The sequence below is a fragment of the Centruroides vittatus genome, unplaced genomic scaffold, assembly GCF_030686945.1.
Source record: "Centruroides vittatus isolate TY-2023 unplaced genomic scaffold, ASM3068694v2 contig_2709, whole genome shotgun sequence".
NCBI lineage: Eukaryota > Metazoa > Arthropoda > Arachnida > Scorpiones > Buthidae > Centruroides > Centruroides vittatus.
The window spans coordinates 1-14,320 of NW_027121723.1; the positions used below are offsets into that span (position 1 = coordinate 1).

Sequence of the window (14,320 nt, forward strand, 5' to 3'; positions counted from 1 at the left end):
ATCAATTGCACTTATACTTAATTTTATGAAAGGAAAATAAATTAATAAATAGAACAAACCATGAAAAGTTTTTCACGACCATTGACAACTTTTATTAAAATTTGACAATCACTTAACAATTAACGGCTGCCTGATTCAAGAACGATAAAATGTGCAGAATTAAAATAGAAAATATATTTTTAATTTTAACGCATATTTTATAATTCCAAATTTTTCTTAAATATTCCTTAAATATACTAAGATTATCGCCATACTCGAAAGTAATATTTTCTTTCAATACAGTTCATCGTCGTCACATTAAAATATGTTTTAAATGATATAAATTTAGAAGAATTTTTAATTAAGTCAGTTCATCTTGTTTTATTGATGATAAATTATAATATAAATACATAAATTAAATTAATGGATTCACAGAAAGTAAAAAATGGAATAGTCTTATCAAGAGAGAAATTCTTTTCCATAATTTGAAATCGTGTAGTTAAATAGCGCTTAAAAATGGTTGAGGATTCCCACCTATATATTAATAAATGGGTGTCCATGCGTGTATATAAACATCATATTTTCTGAAAAATTTGTTTATATTAATAGGTATATTTTTAAGCAAAAAATGCACATTACCGATCTGAGAACCTTCAAGATTTTTCTGTATTTAATTTTATAATAAAGTTATCATTTCTGAGCATCTATTAATACTATTTTTGTGTTTATATTTTCTATTTTAACTGTTTAAATTTCATCGTTTTTGAGTCAGGCAGCCGTTAACTGTCAAGTCATTGTCAAATTTTAATGAAAGTTGTCAATGCACGTAAAAAACTTTCCATGGTTTCTTCCATGGTTTCTCCTATCATAAAATTAAGTATGAGTGCAATCGATTGCCTTATAGGATTAGCTCCTTACAGGAGATTCTACGAATGCAATGTGGGGTTAATGGGATAAAGCAACGTGACGCCAGGATTATTTGCCAATTAGAGATGCCTCTCGGAAAAACTTTCTATAGTAAATTGTTTCCTATTTAGATATCAGATACGTGAATAAAACTTTAAAACTCCACCTGGCCATCGGACGGTTGGTTGGACGGTTAACATGGAATCTTACCGCTCTGTAAATCTGAGTCCGAATCCAGACCGTCGAAAAACCCGAATGAATAGTCTGTTCGGGCCTGTCGAATTTCGTTCTCGCCTTCTTGGCATTGTGGACCTAGCCAAACTCACAATATGATTGTGAAAAAGTAGTCGTAGTGATCACAGAGTGGAAGGAGTTTAAAGAAACTGTTGATTAGATGCTAATCCGCAATCAAAATAGAGCTAGGTTGTTTTGTCCACTCGGTCATTCGTTAAGCGTAGAATAATTTTTCTCAGAAAAGTTTTGCTTATAAAGACGCATAAAGATCCTCCAGAGCTTTTTAAGAATAAACAAAAACAATAAAACGACTCGCAGCGCTAAGACTATTATAGTGGTTCGTATGGTGCCATTTTTCTGTTTTATGTTAATGCACATTAAATGCACATTACTGATCTGAGGACCTCCACAATTTCAACGCATTCAATTTTATAACAAAATTATCAATTATTAACTGAAATTTATCACTTGCAGAGTACTCGAAATTTTCCTAAGTTTATAGCTGGAGACCTTTTCCTTTACTTTTGATGGTAGAGCTGTACTATAACGCATACTGTACAGCAGCCGGATATCTGGGGATAAAGAGCTAAAGACAATGTTGTTACAAACACGTAGGAAAACTAAACTTGTTAGTAAATTTATACTTTTGTTTTAGTATATAATAATTATATTTTCGTGTCAAGTATTTTTTTTACCGCACACGTGTGTGTAGGAAATTGCAGAAGTGACGTCACGCTCGACATGTACCCCACCGGTCAGAAAAAATTTTTTTGCGTCAGTTGACCCTTTATGGTTGTCGTGTGTACGTTCGTTCGCGGGCTAACGAGATCATTTTAGCATTATTAATGTCGCTTTCTCTTGTAGATGGAATGTATTATGGTGAATTAAAGTAATTCGTTTTGTTAATATCGATGAGTTCCTGCGTATTTCTTAATAAAAATGTTCTTAAACGAAGCAAGTAGTTAAAAATAGAAAAATTGTTCGTAACTTTTAAACGGTTGATCGTAAGGAATTTTTTTTAATACCAATCGATTCATCGTGTCAAATAACATCTAAATATGTCTATGTCTTTTCGTTAATATTAAGTTTAAGACTTTTTTTAGCTGGATATGTTTTTATTTACTCTGACCAAACAATCTGTATTTAATCAAAGAATTAATTAAATTAATTAATGTTCATTCGAAATTTAGAGCCAGTAACAAAGAAAGACGAATAAACTCATGCTCTTGTTACCGTTGTAGCAGTAAACACGAATGCACCCGCAAGGTTAACAGAACAAACTCCAGTGGTGACACGTCACCAGCACACGTGATACTCTGTCGTTTAAAATCACGTGTTATATGGTTAATAGTATGGTTCTTAAAACGCATTAATGAATGTTTATAGCAGACTAATTAAGCTACACTATATATAAAAAAAACCTCATTTTTCATTTTAATTGCGTGTTTTTTTTGTAGGATAGTTCAAGATTAAAACGCAATTAACACATTATAAGGTCGTTTTACGTATCATCGAATTAAATTCAATACTTTAAAATCGCCAAGTAGTTTATGAATTACTTTTTGTATTTTTAGTCTGTCTATTATTTTCTATATCTGTTTGTTATTTTTCCAGTTATATCAATACGGACAAATCTGGATTCAAATAGAGAATTCTGCTATAAATAATGTTAATATAAATTTTGTATTAAATATATAAAAAACATCCGTCTTTGATATTAATGCACGCTAGTCTTATATATTCTGTAAAAGGTTTTTAAACATTCTCGTTTCTGTAAAGTGATCAAAGTGCTGTACAGTACATCTGATTTAATAAAATTGCGAATTTTCGCTTTGTACTATATGTGCTTTCGAAAATATAATAAACTAGAACCCGCCGTTGCGGCCTCTCTTCGCATCTGAAAGTTTGATTAGTGGTAACGATTACGGGGATCATAAAGATGCCACAGTTAAAACGATTGGTTCAGTAGTTTTCACGGTTAGTGGTCACAAACGAAAAATACGTTGTCTCTTTATATAGTAGTATAGATATAGATATAGATTCGTCGATTTTTGTATCTCAGAATGAATGTAGTTCTAACGAAACCAACAGAACAGCCGCGTCTTAGTAATTTCAGAAATTGCGTCGTCCTTTGATACCAAATATTTGGTTCGAAGTATTATTAATCGAAGTGTAATTTAAATTATAATAATATTAGCTAAACGATCTTCCGATAAGGTTGGAATGCATAATCGAAGTAGGCGGTGACGAGACAAACATAAAAGATCATTTCCGATTGTTTTTTGTAAGTCACAATACATGAAAAAGGCACATGCACTCATAAAGTAATATCCTTCTAGTTTTTCTCCATTTTTAGGATCATTTTTCTCTGGTGCATTAAAGATATCCTCTAATTTTCTCTTCTCCTTTTCTGAATTTTGTGAACTGTAATTAGTGTTTGACGCGTTTTGACTTTGGTAACTCTGCGTAATTGATATCGCTTGTTTTCGTAAAAATTAGTGATGTAACGAATATTTGGTTTCTACCCGGTATTCGGCTTATTCGGCCTATTTTTCGCTATTCGGCGGAATACCGAATACCTGAAAACAGGAGTAACAAATAACAAAAACGCAGTAAGTTAATCATTTTGGTAACTTTTATTAATGCTGAACATTAAATTATAATTATTAAAGTTAATAAGAAATAGCATCTAACTCTAGTATTAAATTATTTCGTAATTAAATAATATTATAGCCTTTATCTAGCCCGATATCTTATGGCATTGATGGCGTGTAGGTTAGAATGTATCGGACACTAATCTTATTGTTTAGTTAATTATGTTATATTCGTATTCCCGTATATTTTAATTATTTTTTACGAAATGTTTTATTGTAACTTATCGTATTTAATGAAAGAATTATTTATCTATTTCCAGAAGATGAGTAACTAATATATAATTTATTTTATATATAAAGCAAAGAATGAGCATTTCTCATTATATACAAAAGATAACATTTGAAATCATGTTAATTTTAAAAATATTGAAAAACAATAGCAAGAAAATATCACAAAACTTAGCAGATAGAAACCCCCTAATAATATATTTGAACTGTTTCACAACTGTAGAGAAACTAGACATATATTTTCACTGAAGTATATCTTTAAAGTACTATTCAGTCTACAATCATTAAAAACAAAATTTTAATGATAATAATAAAGAAATTGTTAATAATTAAAAAATAAAGTTTTTAAAATAAATTGTTCATTCGAATTCATTAAATTTTTATATTTTAAAATTTGTTAACATAGTCTTTTATAAATAATAGTACATATTAATTAACTAATTAATAATTATATATTTTGGACCTAAAAATTTTAGGGTTTCATTAAAAGAATTTATTTTCGTTAAAATCTTTTTATAAAATTATGCCAAAATATTAAGTAAGATAGAGAATTAAAGAGAAAATTAAAGAAAATATTTCGGTTTTTTACACAGGGGTGGGTGGGGATCTAAAATGCCAAAATCGCCCTCACGTAATTTATGGACGTCCCTAAGCCATTTTGCTAAATTCCATTTTGTCTAGTTGAATCTATAGTTTTAATTCAAATCCATTTTTGACTACTGTAGAAGTAAATTCTAGTTATAACAAAGACATCCACTATAAACTAGTTAAAACGCGTCCTAACTAAAAACTGGTTTTCACTGCAACATGGATAAAATCACCAATCACTGGTGTTGTGGGTGGTGGGTTGGCGCCCTGCCAACCAGCAGGCCTCGTAGAGTTTTATGGATTTCCTTGACGTTAATAGCGAGGTCGAGGCCAAAGTTTTTAACGCGAAAACGTGTATGTCGGACGTTCGGCGCCACTTTCCTGTACGCCTAGAAGTTTGACAATGGCATTTGGAATGTCGAGCATGATTCCACTGACGTTCCAAACGCCATTGTCAAACCTCTAAACTTACAGGAAAGCGGCGCCGAACGTCCGACGTACACGTTTTCGCGTTTAAAACTTTGGCCTCAACCTCACTAATAACATTTAAATAGCAACGAGTTAACCGTAAGACCTCCCGGGAGGCATCGCCCACGCCTACATATAAAGCTAAACCGAACAATTAAGAATAAAACAAAGAATATTTTGACAACCCAAACCTCTTTATTGATACTTTAATAATGCAGTTACAATATTTAAAGAACATCCAGCAAATAACATTTATTATATTATAGAAGTGAAACCCGAAGTTCGACTGTGAGGTCGCCAATTATAGGTTAACTACAAAGAAAAAGACATAATTTTAATACAAAATATTATAAATAAAAATTAATATTCAAGGGCATTTGATTATTTTAAATAGTATTTTGTCTGTATTTTTCAAAACAAGAATTATCATTTTTTAAAACAATTACATATTGGAGAAAAATACAAATAAAAAAGATATTTATACTTGCAAATGAAAGTAAATAAAAACTACTTTATAGATAATAAATGAATAAATTGATTTCATTCAATAATAAATTAACAAATTTCTCTGTTTAATAATACTGACCTTTTTTAATTCTCTTTATGAAATCTACTTAGTGCTTTAATCCTTTTCTTAGATTTTTTCTAAAACTCTTAAATTACCACTACTTTTATCCTTATATCAATAAATATATCAAGATCATGTAGACCACTAGAAACACTAAAAATGCCAACAACTCTACTAACAGGGTCATCACCAGTATTTTGCGTACCAAATGCGTTAGCATTTGCAACAACATCTACATTTTCTACATTCGCAAAACTTTCTTCGGAACTTCTTCGTTTTAAATTGAATTGATCACGTCCTTTGATTTTCACGTATCGACCTTCGCTACTTTCTAACAGAATAATTCCTGAAACAAAATAAATATAATCATTGATCTACATTGATTACAAACACACTTCAATCTCTAATCAAAGGCCACCGATGGGAAACGTTTCAAAAAATAGACGATTTTGCAGATTATTTTATACGCATTTTTGTCTCAAAAACAGTTTCAGAAAAAAAGACAACTTTTTAAATATGGCCATTTGCTGGGAAGTGGCCGTTATTGCAGGTTGGACTATACAAAATTATTTAAATTACGTCAATACACACTTTATAAAATTTACTTACCGATAACGACAAATGTAAATAGAAATTTGTTCATTTTCTGTTTGTGGTGTTCTGACTCGTTCTGGTTTTTCCTGGAGGTTTTAGTCTGTGTACGCTAACAACACGCAATTGGCATTTCTTTATATAAGAGAAATGTGCAATTCGTCGGTAATTTCATTGGTTGCGGGCGATTTTGATCGACATCCAGCTATCCCAGCTGGATGTCGATCAAAATCGATGATGTTGCGAATGGGTTTTAGGCATACCATTATGAAAGTCATGGTATGCCTAGAACGGCCACTGGTGGCGCCTCTAGATATTAATTAAATTAATAATAAATTCAGTATATTATTATTGCAATGGGAATTTATTATTGATGTGAATTTATAATTTATACCACGGAATGACACTGTTGCTGCCAGAACGCTTACTAGGGGCGTCCCGGGCTACTAGTAGTAAAAGAAAACGACAACTTTGTGCTCTTGACAACTTGCGAACTTGTTGAAAATGTTACATGCCCAAATGCGGGACACTTCCCGGGACAATATTCAGTGCGGGACTAACAACCCAAATCCGGGACAGACCTGCACAATCCGAAACGTCTGGTCACCTTAATTTATAAGCAGTTGGAAGAGAGGTGGTCTGCTAAACGTGTGGAAGGGGTGGCAGCGAAAACAGATCGAGAGGTGCGACAAAGGTTACCGTAGTAAAAAGAGAACAGCGAGTTTTTTGCTTTTGGGCGCTGTGACCGGAAATGACGTAGGCAATTTTGTACAGGTCTGTATCTCGTGAAGGGTCGCACATAGAGTATGGTTTTTTTAGGTTTTTTGTTTGCACAAGGAAGAGCTGCAATTTGTGGAAGTCGAAACCTTTTCATTTGGAGTGTGAATCATGCCGTGTTATTGCCGTGTTATTGTATTTATTATTTTTTTAAGTGGCATGCCGTGACATTTGATGACAGGAAAGCTGTGTTTTTGTAAGAAGCCGACTTACAGGGGCAATCAATTAATTGCGCGTCAAAACCCATTCGTATTCGTTTGTTCGATAAGCCAGTAAAAACCATATACTTTTTAAAATGTATTTTTAATAGATTATCTGACGTACTTAATGAATAAGAAAGTTCAATATAATTATTTTTGTTATTAGATTTAATAAATTACCTATGCCCTCTAAATGCCAATTCTTGCTTTGAGAAAAAACATATAACATTTATTAATTTAGATATATCTATTAATCGTAATTATCTCGTCATAATTTTCAATATTTATTTTATATTGTCTACCAATGTTAAATTCTATTCCTCTTTGATTTCCAAATTGCTTCAATTTTACGAAAGAATCGTCATTCGTCATAAATTTTATCGTCAAAATGTCGACTTTGTAAAAAAACGTACATAAAAATAACAAAATATTCTATACTTTTTAAATCTTAAAACAATCCACTTAGTGAAATAGCTCCCTACGAGTGGCTAATGAAAGGAATCAGAGACGATCCAGGTAGGTGTGTGCGTGTCAAATCCTAAGGGGGCCGATACCGGTCAATGTCAAATGCCTCTTTTGTTGCATCACTAGTATTTATCAAAGGACGCGACGGTGTTGTTAGAGAATTTTAAACGTTTTTCACCATAGCTGTAAAAATCTAAATATGTTAAACTTAACAGATTGTCTGTCGTTCGTTTTCTAACTAATTGGTTCTAGGACCAAAGTTCACGAAAATTTCCAAAATTTACAACTTTTCGGTCACTCTCATTAAACTGGAAAAATTTCTGTCTTTATTACATCTAATATTACGAAGAGATCAGACCCCACTGTAGTCGGCAAGAGATTAATTCGGTTAAGCTTCTGTTTAAGTAAAATTTCGGTTTTCATCAGGGTTTTATTTATGTTTCTAATTTTCTAATCGCTTAGTTATTTAACTACTTCTCAAGTAGAAATAAGTCGAAACCGGTTACTTTGTACTCGAATATCTGTAGTCTTGGGAAAGAAGTGGAAAAAAGTTTTTATGACAACCGATACACAAATCGTAAATTCAAGGAAAATAAATTTTAGAGCTTTTTTTGTACCATTGTACGTCTCATTCATTAAATTTGGTTGTAAATGATGCTGCCAAAGTAACAGTTAATTTTTTAACACTTACTAGAATTGTACACGTTTTTTCTGCATTTCCTTACAGATGGGACGTACTAAATCGTAATATCACCGGTTTAACATTGAAATCCGTAAGTAATATAAGATGGGAGAGCAGAATAAACGCGGAATAAATATATTAAATATTTTAATGGATTTTTTTAAAACTCCTGTCAACTATACAGAACTATCATAAAAACATGCCAGTAAATTTCCTGTCGGTTGGGTTAAGTTATAAATCTAGTCTAGGGTGGGCAACCTTTTTTACAACATGGGCCAGAATAAATTTAACGTTTTTTTCGCGGTCCGTAGTAGTTAATTGACGCCTTCTTGTGACTTGTAATTTTTTTAGTCTGCAAATATAAAATAAATAAATAAAAAGTTAATTACTACATTTATTTCTCTTATCGTTTTCGAAAATTACAAAAAATTAAAAAAATAACTATAAATTAGTTATTTTTTCAATTTAATCTTGTATATAAAATTCTCGTGTCACAATGTTAGTTACCTTACTCCTCCGAAACGGCTTTACCGATTTTTACCAAATTTTATGTGCATATTCAGTAGGTCTGAGAATCGGCTACTATCTATTTTTCATACCCCTACACCATTTTTTCATTTTCAAAAATATATTTATATATGGATTAAGGCTTTTATGTTCAACAAATGGCGCTAACTTCCGACGACTTACGTTTGCTTTTCTGTGAGACATTCTGCTTTTCTGTGAGAATGGACTGAAGCAGATCATTTTCTATCTATCTATATAAATAAAATATTTAATATAACGTATAATACGTATAATATAAGTATAGATAAAATATAACGTTCGTTTGTTCTTACCGATTCCTTTGAAATTTTGACACAACGTTGCATTCGAATACGCACGTGTTTATATATAATATACATGTCGAAATTTTCCCCAGTGGGGGGAGATGGACAAGATTAAAACTTACCGTAAAAAACTCGGCTTCTATTCTACTATTTTACATGCGGTTTTTTGCGTTTTTAATTATACGTTTTTAATTATGCGTTTTAATACGTTATGTTAACAGAATATATACTAAAAAGGGATTTTTAGATATTCCCCAGCAAAAAAAGTGACGGGATTTAGGCTTACTGTGAAGAACTCGGCTTTTATTATACTATTTTAGATGCGTTATTTATTTGCGTTTTAGTAGAGTACGTCAAAAGAATGTACACTAAGAAAGGATTTTTTGAAATTTCCCCTTGGAGGAAGTGTTATTCATTTATAATAGATACATTTTGAGCCACAACAACGCGTGGCCTAGTCAGCTAGTTATCTATTTAAGATCTCGCGGGCCGGATAGAAACTTTTCGCCAGCAGCAGCTGGCCCGCGGGTTGGGGGTTGCCCGCCGTTGATCTAGTCTGCTCATGATTCGCATAATCGGGCGAGGGCGGCCGAATATCTAGCAAGCAGGCGGCTAACAGCTCAGAACCGGTCCGGGATATAAAATTGGAAGGTTTTTCCGTGTGTCGCTTCTACCGACTAAACCGGGAGAGGTTGGTGCTCTGTAAAACGCATGTGCATGTGCCAATGTCCATATAATTTGGCTGATTGAAAACTAATACGATTTCGACATTTTTTTTTGCCACTGAATCAATCGAATATACAATAGCAATTTTATCGTTTTTTTCACATGTAGTATAGAAATTTGTAAAAGATACATAATGCAGTTATAGTAAAATATTAATTTTAATTAATGCAAAGTACGTAAAAATATGAAAATTTATATTTTATAAAATACAAAGGAAGGTCATTAGAAGGTGGAATCGGCGCTTTTATCGCTTCCAATGACGTGCACGCTAACTGATAAACATTATTTTTTTTTAATTTCTAGGAGTTGAATGGTTAGTTAAATTAATTATAAAAACTTTAAAATATAAAATATTTACGAAAAATCATCCTTTAGATAACTTTAAAACTGTTTGTTATTTGCAATTCACATGTGTTATTCTATTGTTGTCTAGACATGTAAGCTGTCTAATATAACACTAACACCTCTACACATTATATCTGGAGCTAACTGCAGACTGAAGCGAAAATTATGAATAATTAATGGCTTTTGTGTCGTATTGTTAATCTGTATGTCAGAAGTAGATAAAGAATTAAGCGATCAGGGAATTAAAAACATAAATAAAACCCTGATGAGAGTTGAAATTTTACTTAAACAGAAGCTTAACCGAACCAATTTCTTGCCGAGTACAGTGGGGTCTGATCTCTTCGTAATATTAGATGTAATAAAGACAGAAATTTTTCCAGTTCAATGAGAGTGACCGAAAAGTTGTAAATTTTGGAAATTTCCACAAACACTTGGTCCTAAAACCAATTACTTAGAAAACGAACGACGAACAATCTATTTCACACTATGAACGATTGGTCCGACTCTAAGTCGTGTTGACGTGGTAACAGCAGTCGGCCGACCGACTGCTCGTTCCAGTCGAACAGATTTAAAAACTTAAATATTTGTAGTCGGGTCGGAGCAGTCGGTGAGCTACAGCCAATGAGCTTCGAAACTACAACCAATCAGACTTTGGATATATAAAAACTATCGAATCAATCAAACATAACTTTACATTATATATATTTCTGATTTATTTAAATTTTTCCTTGTACCTTATTTCTTTCATAACTGCTTAAATTTTATATGGGAACACATATGATCTTAATATAGGCCTATATATTAAAAAACATTATCGACGTAATGAGAAAAGATGGTATTATTTAGACTTTTCGTAAGAATTTATAAACGAAGTAAGATCATATCCGCAAAGTTTAATCAGGTAGATTACAAAAATATTTTTAAAAATTAGAAAAAGTTAAAACGATTTCTAACACCCGTTCCGATTGGTCCTTACGAATCGGCCACCGACATATAATCGTACTCACGTCAGTGTGAATGCTCTTACTACTAGTCGGTCCGATTATAGGATCGGTCGGTCGAGTCGGTCATAGTGTGAAACAGCCCTTATACTATCGTCGCCGACGCCGAATGCCCTGGAATCTATCACTCTCGAAATAACCACCTATAAGACATCGTTTTCTAGAACTATTCTAATCAACCCTCTCGTGGTCCCTTCAATTACCCAGGTATTTACATCGAATCGCGGTCTAAATGTGAACTCTCTCCCTCTCTCTCTCTCTCTCGCGGCAATTAACGGTGTATATCTAATTGTTTATCTCGTTGTAGATATTTCTCTTTAAATAAACGGGTATTTGTGTGTTTAACTGGTATCCGAGTAATGATTCACTTCCGGTACGCCGTCTCTCACTCAACCCTTCCCATCCCGAATCCTAATCGCGGCCGCTCGCGTTACCTATGTTCTAATACCGAATCAACAGGCCGTCTTGGCTTCTGTGTCAATCGGGACTCGATGGTGTCAGTCCTGACGAGGCAGTAAAGAGGTGCCGACTCTCCAGTCACACATTTATATACATATACAACAGGGTGCAAAAGTAAATATACAGTTGTTATTCTGGAAAAAAATCATATACGGAAAAAATAGAAGAAAAAAAAACATTTATTTTTATGTACAAATTAAATCACAAATAAGGAACACGAACCAATAAAACATAGTAAAAATAATAATAATGAACACTCAAAAATTTGTATTTCTCGGACTTTCAACTGCATACCTACTTTTGCATCCCCCGAATATCGATATATATAATATATAATACACGCCACTGATATATAATATATATCAGTGGCGTGCCGTGACATTTAATGATAGAGAAGCTGTGTTTATGTAAGAAGCCGACTTCCAGGGGCAATCAGTTAATTGCGCGTCAGTGATGGTCTACAGCAGTGTTCTTAACCTTTTTATACTCGCAGCCCATGAAATATTTCATAATTTTTTGTGACCCTCATTTTTTTAAATAATAATTTATATTTGATAATTTATCTATAATAAATTGATTTTTTTATTATTGCTTTATTTTTTTTATAAAATAAATGTAAATCATAACTTTATTATTTCATTTTCTATTTAAATAACATTCAAACTTCACAATTAAACATAAAAACTCATTTATTTTTAACAAAAAATAAAATAAACAATTAAAAATTCATAGAAAAAACAAAAAATATTCGAAAATAATTTAACGAGATTTTTTGTGATTTTGTAATTCCTTGAACTTCTATTCTATCAACCCATATTTGATATAATCACGATCGTATTTTCTAATTTTAACGTTACTTAATTTTATACCTTTAGTTTAGGACTTGTGGTTTTTCTTCCGTTGCGTTTTTCACTGTATCATCGTCGGAACTTTTACTAGTATTTTTATCAGTATATTTTCTTTTTGAAAGTTTCGGTTCCGTAATTACTTACATTTAAAAAATTTTCTAGTTTTTTTTTCTGTTTTTTGCTCATTTTTGTGTGTTAATTATAAATAATTATAACTAAACACACAATATAAGAAAGAAATGCACTATTATTAAATCCAAAGCCGATGCTAAAACTAAACTAAAACACCCACAACTGTCGTAAAGATTTTGCATAACTTTTGCGAAAAATATTTAAATTTTCTAACCCTACTACTAAGCCTACTATTTTTGCATAATTATTTTTAAAATTTCAAGCATTAATAGTTTCTTAGAATTACTTTGAAATAAAAAAAGTAAATACTGCGGTGTAAGTAGCATATTTGCATTTATTTGTTCTGTACTAACGAAGTTGTATATAGGAAAAAATAAATAACAAATAAAAAAAATTAAATAGGAAAACTTTATCTTTCTTATTTCACTTTTTAATAGGATATTCGGTTATACATCAATTTTCTTTTTTATTATATTCCGAAGGAAATTTTGCATAATTCGTCGGCTCCCCGGCAAACTTCTTATGGACCCCCAGGGGGCCGCAGCCCCCCTGTTAAGAATCGTTAGACTAGGGTCCATTCGTATTCAATTGTTCGATAAGCCAACGTCACTAGTATATCTCAAAGGACGCCACAAGGCTGTTGTAAATTTTAAACATTTTCTCACCATATGTAAATATGTTAAACTTAATAGTCATTTGTTTTCTAACTACTGTAATTCGTTTTTAACCAGTGCTCCCCGACCTTTCTCGTCGAGAGCCGAGATTCTTCTCTCTCCAACTTACTGTTCAAATAGAGTTTATTAAATACATATAAACACCGGTTACATCGCCATTAGCTGGCTGAATGACTGTACATGTTACATTAAAAATCAACAGGTATAGTAAGAACAGATTGGAACTTATAATCAATACATATATACCTTCCCCAATACCCGTATTAGGCTATGATATTTACAATATATACAAGGGTCGGGTTTGGGGGAATACATAACATAGCAAAATTTTAACATCAAACAAAACTGAAGAGTTAATACTATTGACAATAGAATAAATATACATGACGTTGTATAGCCAACGAACTAAATAGCATAAAGCATGAGTGTTGATATACAGAGGACAGAGCCAGAATATACATATTACAGTATAGAAACATGGGCATATACATTTACCACTGATCGTTAAACATTATTTTATTATTTATATTTTTCCAGATTACCGAATTAGTTCCTTTGTAAGCCTTATTGAAGTCTTTTTTGTTCATCCTGTTGTGGTCTTCTTTAATTTTATGTATGGTTTACTCTCTAATCTTATTTATAATAAGCGTAGTGTTCCATCTTTTATTGTCGTAAAACAGTGCACATCTTGCCTTCCAGATCAGCCGTTTTGTGAAAGCAATCATATTATTGAGGAGGTATTTGTTTTGATTTTTTGCGGAGATATTTATGTGATAAAAAATAGTGTTACAGCTGAGTGATACATTGTAAATATTTTTGAATCCAGTACCAGGTTTTTTTAGCGATTATGCATCCATAGAAAACATGAGTTATGTCTTTAATCCTGCCACATCGAAGACATTTGTTGTCTCTTAAACGGTTGAAATTGTGTAGATAGTCCTTTGACATAATAACTTTGTTGATCA

At 32.1% G+C, this 14,320-nt stretch overlaps 1 long non-coding RNA gene across 1 annotated transcript; it reads right to left on the minus strand.

Moving 5' to 3' along the window:
- Window positions 1–5,232: 5,232 nt before the first annotated feature.
- Window positions 5,233–5,772, minus strand: LOC136971765 (uncharacterized). Its single transcript, XR_010880215.1, has 2 exons — window positions 5,644–5,772; window positions 5,233–5,369 (listed from the first exon to the last, which is right to left on the minus strand). It is a non-coding gene; the product is annotated as an uncharacterized lncRNA (long non-coding RNA).
- Window positions 5,773–14,320: the final 8,548 nt, after the last annotated feature.